The sequence below is a fragment of the Macrotis lagotis genome, chromosome 6 (assembly GCF_037893015.1).
Source record: "Macrotis lagotis isolate mMagLag1 chromosome 6, bilby.v1.9.chrom.fasta, whole genome shotgun sequence".
NCBI lineage: Eukaryota > Metazoa > Chordata > Mammalia > Peramelemorphia > Peramelidae > Macrotis > Macrotis lagotis.
The window spans coordinates 95,869,975-95,878,578 of NC_133663.1; the positions used below are offsets into that span (position 1 = coordinate 95,869,975).

General features: G+C 36.4%; 1 long non-coding RNA gene across 2 annotated transcripts; it reads right to left on the reverse strand.

The window, feature by feature from the left end:
- Window positions 1-317: 317 nt before the first annotated feature.
- On the reverse strand, window positions 318-8,052 carry LOC141491753 (uncharacterized). 2 transcript variants are annotated; one of them, XR_012469746.1, is made up of 4 exons: window positions 7,752-8,052; window positions 1,221-1,312; window positions 943-1,087; window positions 318-421 (listed from the first exon to the last, which is right to left on the reverse strand). It is a non-coding gene; the product is annotated as an uncharacterized LOC141491753 (long non-coding RNA). The 2 variants fall into 2 exon arrangements; XR_012469745.1 differs by lacking the exon at window positions 318-421 and having other exon boundaries at window positions 722-1,087.
- Between the last annotated feature and the right edge of the window lie 552 nt (window positions 8,053-8,604).

Genomic DNA, 8,604 nt, shown 5'->3' on the forward strand with positions numbered 1-8,604 from the left:
CTTGTGATATAGGAATATACTGGAAAATTATTGCTCTATAAGAAAAAATTAGCAGATGGATTTCAGAAAAATCTGGAAAGACTTACATGAACTGAGGCTGAGTGAAATGAGCAGAACAGGAGAATAATGTACACTTAAACAGCAACATTGTGTGATGATCAACTATGATAGACTTAGGTCTTGTTAACAATATGATGATCAAAGCCAATTCTAAAGACTTGAAATGGAAAATACCATTCACATCTAGAAAAATAACTATGGAATCTGAATGCAGATCAAAGCACACTATTTTTACTTTTTTAAAATTTGGTTTTTGTTTCTTCTTTCTTGTATTTTTTCCCCTTTTTGTTCTGATTCTTCTTTCACAGATGTGGAAGTATGTGTAACATGATTATAGGTATATAACCTATATTAGATTCTCCTAGGGGGAAGGGAGAAAACTTTACAAAAAAAATGACTGTAAAACCTATATCTGATTACTTGCTGTCAAGAAGGGGGAGGGAAGAAGGGAGGGAGAAAATTGTAGAACTCAAAATCGTACAAAAAAATGAAAGTTGAAAATTATCTTTGCATGTAGTTGGAAAAATAAATAATAAAAAGTAGAAGAAAAAAAGACAAGAAAAAAAAAGAAAGAAACTTATTCATATTAATCCAGGTGGCAATGAGCTGAGCAAAGTGCCTGAGTTAAAAACTTGACTCTTTTGAGATCAGGCCTCCCGAAAAGGGCCCAGGGTCCATGAGAGCCCTGAACTCTTCTATACCTACAAGTTACCAGGTAAACTGAATACAGATTCTTTACCCAATGTCTAGCCTCAAATTGGCTTGACTGGCTCATTATTCACATTCCTTGGCTTACCCTCTATCAATGAAATTCTGTGAGTCCTCTTTTGGGGCTCTCTTCCCCTCTAGGTGGAAATGGCAACCTCAAATAGGTCCATATACCTTAGTATACAACAGATGGTCAATGTGTTGCTGGACAACCTTGAGCTGAAGGAAGAAGTCTTCATATTTCTCTGAGCATACATGAGTAAATCAGTACACACTTCAAATGCCTTGGTATCCTTTGAGTCTGGAACTTCTTTCCCTTCTTGGAAAGGATAAAAATATACAGAATCATTGATAGATCTAAAAGAAACCCCAGAGGCCACCTAATCTTCTCCCCACCATATCTCCCAGATGAGAAATCTAAGATCTAGAGCATTATTTTGTCATGGACCTACCTGAAAACAGGAATTTGAACTGAGAACTCTCTCGTGATTCTTTTTTTAACTGGGGGATTATAGGACTCTATAATTATCAAATAGGACTCTATCTGAAAAAACAAAATAGAATCGCATGTAGTATTAATATGCACAATAACCAGCCAGGACAACCAAACCTGAATATCAAAACTTAGCTTTCAATGGGAACTAAGCTCTGTACATGTGATCTCTGAATTAGCCTATGTCCAGAGCCAGTGTCCTTCAAATCCTTGGACTAGCAGTACTTAGAAGAGTTTTGTACATAGTTTCCTCTTCTTCAACCAGACTATGAACTCCATAATGTTAGGGTCCACATCTTTGTACCCCATCCAAGCCTAGAAACATGTGCCTTTCAGGTATAGGGGATCAGTAAATTCAGGGGAATCAAACTGTGCTTAGGAGGCGTCCTGGGCTGCATGATTACATATAATGCTTTTGATCCTTGAATTTTAACTAAATTCATCACAAGATTTCGGACTTTTGTTATGGAAACTGGAAATCACCAAAAAAGGTAAGTTTGCTATGGAAACAGGAAGTCACCTGGTAACCATAGAATGTCACTCATCCTCAGGAAGCATGAACTGAGGTCTTAAAATCATATACCTTTTTTTTCCTTTTATTTTTCTAAGTTTAGGCTCTAACTTGGAAGAAAGACAAAAATTTGGTAGCTCTGAAGCTGTTAACTCCCAGGTGCTCAAGCACCACACTAGGATACTTGTGGCTTGAAACGAATATGCAAAAATTCAGGTGTTTGTGGTCTGTGAACTTGAGTGTGAAAATGTAGATCACCAAACCTCTGAGGGTCAAAGGCTGAGACCAGGGGCACCTGTTAGTATCTATTTGAATGCTTTCTTATGACAAAAGTACTTCTTTTTTCTGCATTACTAGGTCCATTTGAATTCCTCTATTTAGTGGTTAGAATACTTGAAGACCAATAACTCAATACAAATTTCCCAAAGATTATTACATTCTTCTCCACAATTTGATTTAATTCTGGTCAATAATTATATAAAACATCTCTTGTATGTATTATATTATCAGCACCACTTATTGGGTTCTCTGTACGTGAAAGAAACATAGAACCTTGTTTACAACCTCCTTGATAAGACAATGAAACACTTAAGAAACCATAAAAAATAACAAATTATCACTAGAAGTAGTATAGACATTAAGTGTCTCAGGAGTTCAGAGACAGGAGAGTGGTAAGAAAAAGTTTTAAGGAAGAGGTAAAATGTGAAGTGAACTTTGAAAGAGGATTAGGTTTGGAAAGGAAAAGAGAGTGGGGAAGACATCCCAGAGGCATGAATAAAGGTATGAAGGTAGGAATTATATAGAGTTTGGAGAGCCTAAGGAAATCATCTTCCTAATGGGAAACAAGGGGGAAAAACAAGTATAATTGGGCAGGTAGAGTATATAATGAGAAATACTTGATATATTAGGATACTTAATAAAGGTTTATTGATTAACTTTGACACAACAAACTGATGAGACAGGTAGTATATTTCCATATTACACATAACAAAATCTGAAGGATTAAATGAATTGCTGATGAGCACCGAGCTAGTAAGTACTAGAGCTGAGTCAAGGTTCAATTCCAGGTCTCTTAGATACCAAATCCAATGTCTATTCCCCTATACCTCAGCTCACCAAGTCAAAATGTTTTCTATATTGATCAGGCTGTAAATCTGAAATGGGTGTAAGATTATATAGTTTGGGGCACTAATATTTCTATTTCTCACAATTCTTAAAGTTGTTCAATGGCTCACAATATTAGTATAAAGATTTATCTTCAGGGAATTAATTTTAGCCCAAGAGATTTTTTTGTTCTCCTAACCTGAGACCCTGCCTCCTATAAGAAGCAGCAAAAGTGTCTCCTATGGTAGCATGGGCTGCTTGCTTGCTTTACGTTTCATTCTGGGCTGATACTCTGTAAATTCTTTCAAAAAAAAAATTCACCCCACAAAGCAATTTCAGGTTCTTAGGTTCTCCCATTGAAGAAGGAAGTGATTTATGATGGAGTGAAAAAAGGAATTGGTCTCTAAGCTTTGGTAACTGCCTAAATGGGTTTCTTGCCTCAGACTGAGCTCTACAATTAATGCCTTCATCATTGTCTATAAACATCTCTACAGCTGCAGAGACTGAGTGGACACAAATGGATTCTTCTCACAGGATAGCAGCTACTCTGAATAGGATTAGCTCAGTTGGATGCAGAGACTGATTCGCTAAGGGAGAAGAGCAAAGAAGTCATTGAATGAGTAGAGGGAAAAGAGCAGAGACTGAGATCTTTGGGAGAAAAGGAGCAGGAGTATATGGACTGCTGGGAAATCAAAGGCATTCACTTTAAGCCAAAGAGCAAAGAATGAGAAAGTGTGGAAGACAGAGGGGCAGGGACATGAGGTTGCCCAAGAAGATGAAAGGGACTCTTCATCTAGAGCCAACATCAGTTCAATTACTTAATAAGCTTTTAGTAAATGCTTTCTCCGAGGCAGGAATCCCCAAGCCCTGGGGATACAAAGACATAAAAGAACAGATCTTTGTCCATAAGGGAAAATAGCATATGTGTGCACACACATGTAAAAATTCTACAAAATAAATACAAGAGAATGGAGAAACACTGGCAGTTGAGGGAAATAAGAAAAAGCATTAGAAAACATAGCTCTGTGTATGATATTAATCAATTCCTTTAACCCTGTTTCTTTTTTTTTTAGGTTTTTGCAAGGCAAATGGGGTTAAGTGGCTTGCCCAAGGTCACACAGCTAAGTAATTTTAAGTGTCTGAGACCGTATTTGAACCCATGTACTCCTGACTCCAGGACCGGTGTGTTATCCACTGTGCCACCTAGCCACCCCTAACCCTGTTTCAATAGAAAAGATCTAGAGCTTCTGGACAAATCCTTGAGTGACAGTGAATGGTTACAGGAAAAGTTGTTTCAATGACAACTAAATAAAACATGGTCACACACCTTGAAAATACTATTCATAGGTGTTGTCTTTATGTTATCTTCAAAAGCTCATGTACAGAGATCCCCTAAGGCACTAACCCTGCCCGGTAACCATTGCATAAGAGAAAGTCCTTACAGAAGAATATAAATATCAATAAATATAAATTCATTAAGGTCTACTGTGTAACATTCTTCCAGGAAGATGCTACTCAACTGATTCCCAGGTGTCTGTTGTGGTACAGATCAACAGACCACTCACTCCCAAGAGTGCATAAAAGTTGGCAAGCCATCTTTAGAAATAAATGGCTCAATGACATACCTTGCTTTAGAGCAAATGTAAAAGACAGGCTAAAGGAAAATGAGACAGTGAAGTTCTTGGCACTGAACATAGCTAAGCCAGTTTGTTCCAAGAGCATCTATAGGTGAAACTGAGAGGAGAGCAAAAAATTAGACATGAAATGGAATACATCCTATTTCAACCTATTTTCATAATAAACAGTATAGACTCTCTCTAGGCATAAGTTGCCCTTCCACACATGTACCATGGTTAGACATTTGTGCTCTTCTACATATGTGCCCTGACAGCATACATTTCCTATGAGAAATCACCAAGCATGATCTCACTTCTCCCACAAACTACGTGTTTATTTCTGGAAGGCTGTGCTCTCGGTCTTTGGAGAGAATGTTCTACTGCTATTTTTCTTCCTATACTATTTTCTGAAGTCCATTTGCTTTGAAAAGATTGCATCCTCTGGTTGGATAATTTTAAAAAAGTCAAATGTTTCAGAAGTAGCTGATGAACTATAGTTTTGATTAGTTTGGGATCAATAAGGTATCTTAAACCTGGCATGGTCTTTTGTGTAATAAGGTTTTCCAGATTTCTGATTTTGGAATGATATTATACAGATTTCATTGAACTTAGAATGCTATCTGGAATCCTCAAGGAAATCCATAATCATTCAAAAGCCCAACCATCCATGCTGGAAATACAAAGTGGATGAAAAATACATATTGTCCTGGGTTCACTTAAATAGAGGTTTTGCTTTTTAAGACTTTGATTCTCCCTTCCCACTGGTGAGGCTTAAGAAGCAAAAGGATTTGTCCAATATCAAAGAAGGGTTTCAAACACAGAAATAAGGATTCCAGATCTTTCCATGGCATTACACTCCCTCCTATGGAGTTGTACATGCATTGATCAAAAGAATGAAAAAAAAGCAGCAACTGAGGACATAGATAATCTGTGAGAAACAGCAATGGAAAAATAATTTATTATTTAAAATTTAAAACTTTTGTCTGCTACATACAAGTAAGTAATTATCCTGTAATGCTTTAAGAAATCACTTTCAATCTATTCTTCCAAAGGAAAAAATAATGTTTCTAAAAGATCTGAAAGTTTCACGAGTCAATCTGCTAGGGGGTGGCTAAATGGTGCAGTGGATAGACCACTGGCCCTGGAGTCAGGAGGACCTGAGTTCAAATCTGACCTGATAGCATGGGCTTTAACCCCATTTGCCTTGCAAAAAAAACCCAACGAAAACAAAAGGTCAATCTGTTAATTCTTCATGAAGCTTCTTTTGAATTTCTTCTCTTACTGTCTGAGCCACGAAAGAAAAAGAAATGTAAGATGAACACATTTAGTAAATCCACCACAAATGTTCACATGTTTTATTTGTGCCCAACTTCTGGTAGAATATTCCAAACTCATATTGATCTGACCAATCACAATCAGACACACTGTTATTTGAATCTAACAGTGATATCATTTGGTTCTCTTCAAGAACAAAGGACAATCACTCAACTGAGTCATGAAAGGAGAAGCTATATTTATACTTGACCTCAAGAATTTCATTAATCAATGCAAACACTTAATAAGCACTGAACTAAGTACTGAGGATACAAAGAAAAAGTAAAAACAATTCCTGACCTTAAGGAACTTACATTCTAATGGGGAAGAATGTGTACATAGACTATTACAAAATACAGTCAAAGCATATACATATATATATATATATATGTGTGTATGTATATATATATACATATAATACATATGTGTGTATACATATATATATATACATATACATATACATATACATATATAAATAAATAACTTTAAAATGGAAGACAACTAATAACTGTGGGACCAGAAAAGGTACCATTTGAGTGGAATCTGGATGGGGTTGGGGTGGGGGGAGCCAGGAATTCTAAAGTGGCAAAGGATGTCTGCCTCTAAGAGGTGGAGCTTTCCAGACATGAGAGACAACCAGTGTAAAAGTTATCATGAATAGAAAGTAAATCATTGGATTGTGAACTCCTTGAGGGACTGTCAGATGGGAATTCGTATCCTCAGCTCTTACCATTGGCCAGTATGGTTGGACCAGAGTGTGGAGTGGAATAATGTGTGGGAAGACTAGAAAGAGCTAAGGGATCAGGTTGTGATGAACTTTAAGTGCTAAATACCTTTAATACTAGCTGTAACTGGGAGCCACTTCAATTTACTAAAGGGGCACTATCAAACCTATATTTAAGAAAAATCAGTTCAGCAAACATGAAGAGAATAGATTGTAGTTAGGAGACATTTGAGTCAAGGAGACAGATTAGGAATTTACTGCAAAGGTTTGAACTAGAGATGATGAGTAAGTAAAAAGAAAGAGATGTAAGAAACCTTGTGCAAAGACAGAAAAAAAAATTTGGCAACTGTTTGGCTATGTGAAGTGAGTGAAAAGGAAAAGATTAAGCAAAAGGAAAAGATTGGATCATGGAGATTGCAAACATTAGTGATGGGACATATGGTGGTGTCCTTGACAGTAAGAGGAAAGTTAATCTCTTCTTCACATCAGCATCCTGGCCCAGACCTTGGAAAATCCCAGCGTTTTACCAGCTCCTGGTTTTAATTTCTGTGTTGTGTTCTCTGCAAGGGTTTAATTAAACTCCATTTCCCACTGTTCTTTGTGTTAACTGGATTTCCTTGAATTCTAATCTTAAATTGACTTCTCTGCTTTTGAGTTGATCCATAACTGGTCAAGTGTTTGACCCAGAATAGAATTGAGTGAAAAGACTAGATTTAGTCTTTGCTTAGTGCCTGAGCAAAATGTATCTGGTTAAACTGAATGATGGAATGTATGGTTATCATAACTCTTCATATGTTCCAAGAGACCTGTCATCAATAATTTCCTTAAATCTCATTTTCTTAAAAACCATTCTTCTCTATTATCTAAACAAAATTATCTTTGCTTTGAATCCATTCTCACTGGTCCTTTTCTCAATGGAAAAAAAGTCAATTACTCCTTATCTCTTTTCATGTTGGTAACTACTATGAATAAGTCTCCCTTCAAAGATGAATAAGTAGGCTTTTTAAAGATTTTTCTCCTGGGTTCCTCTGGACCTTCTCCAAGTTCTCTATGTAACTCTTCAGTCACAGGATTTCATAGTCAATAAAATATAGTCCTCTATTTAAATCCTAGTTCCTTCTGTTTTAACATCAACCAAGAATTAAACTGTCTCATCTCACCTAGACACATTTAGAATCGGGGATCTTGGAAGTAAATAAAGTCATCTTATCCAACACCTACCTGAGGCACTGTTGTGAGAAAACATAGCATATTAAATAAAGAGTTGACCTCAGGGCCAAGAAAGTAGGCATCAGTACATGACTCTGATGTCCTTAAACTAGAAACATGTCTTGTCTAGGATACATATTCTCAAAATCGCAAACAATTTTGTAAAACTCTACTTGCCAAGATGTTGTCCTTTTGCATTGATAGCAGGAGTTTTAGTGAGATCACTGTAGTAAAAATAATTACTTCACAATGTGGAAAAGATAATATTTCATTGCCAAAAGAATCATTTTTAGGTAGGGTCTAGTCTCTTTAATCTTCTGTAGTCTGCCTGACTTCTATGTATAGAAATATCAATTTAACACTTGAGAAGCTGTATGTCACAAATGGAAACCTCACAAAGCAGAATTGCTCATTTGGTTTATGATGAAGTCCTGAAAGTATGAGGACACAGAGTCCTTAAATGGAAGGAATTTTGAGTGTTCTAACTCAATGGCTTTCGAGACATACTCCCAGACAATCTTTCCTTTAAAAAATATATTTAGAAAAAACAAAAAACAAATCTGTTGGCTCCTCCAAGTCAGTTTCAGGAAGTAGTTTACTTAGATTCTTCATGCTACATTTTGTTCTTGTTCGACCCTGAAGAGTTTTTTTAAAAATAGCCACTATCCTGGAAAACCTCTCCTCACATAAATTATCTTAGCTTTTGTTATTTCCCACTCACCTACCATCTGATCAGTCTCTATGTTCTCCACATCCCTCTTTTAACATGGAACCTAGACTCTTATGGTAACAGAAACAAAGTGGCTGAACAAATTGTGACTTATGAATGGAATGGAATAGTATTGCATCAAAAGAAAGGACAAAT